Consider the following 613-nt stretch of genomic DNA (forward strand, 5'->3'; position numbering starts at 1 on the left):
GGAAGATCCAAATGAACATTTACGTACCTTTAATAGGATCTGCACACTATTTAAAATCCGAGAAGTGGAGGATGAACAGATATATCTCATGTTATTTCCCTGGACTTTAAAGGGAGAAGCCAAAGATTGGTTGGAATCGTTACCTGAAGGGGCGATTGAGACATGGGACGTTTTAGTTGAAAAATTTCTTAAACAATTCTTTCCTGCATCTAAAGCCGTAAGACTTCAAGCAGAAATTGTTACGTTCACACAGAAGACAAATGAAACTCTATATGAGGCGTGGACAAGATTTGGAAAGTTGTTAAGAGGATGTCCGCAACATGGTTTAGACACCTGTCAAATAGTACAAATATTCTACCAAGGATGCGACATCACTACAAGGAAAGACATAGATATAGCAGCTGGTGGTTCTATTATGAAGAAAACCAAAACTGATGCTTACAAAATTATTGATAACACTGCTTCCCACTCACATGAGTGGCACCAAGAAAAAGATATCGTTAGATCATCTAAAGCAGCTAGAGCCGATTCTAGCTATGACTTAGATTCCATTTCCGCAAAGATAGATGCTGTCGAGAGACGAATGGAAAAGATGACTAAAGATATTCACTCA

The 613-nt window shown here is 38.3% G+C and overlaps 1 non-coding gene across 1 annotated transcript; it reads right to left on the reverse strand.

Moving 5' to 3' along the window:
• Window positions 1–220: 220 nt before the first annotated feature.
• Window positions 221–327, reverse strand: LOC139874075 (small nucleolar RNA R71). Its single transcript, XR_011767777.1, has one exon. It is a non-coding gene; the product is annotated as a small nucleolar RNA R71 (small nucleolar RNA).
• Between the last annotated feature and the right edge of the window lie 286 nt (window positions 328–613).

The sequence above is a fragment of the Rutidosis leptorrhynchoides genome, chromosome 10 (assembly GCF_046630445.1).
Source record: "Rutidosis leptorrhynchoides isolate AG116_Rl617_1_P2 chromosome 10, CSIRO_AGI_Rlap_v1, whole genome shotgun sequence".
In the NCBI taxonomy this organism is placed as follows: domain Eukaryota; kingdom Viridiplantae; phylum Streptophyta; class Magnoliopsida; order Asterales; family Asteraceae; genus Rutidosis; species Rutidosis leptorrhynchoides.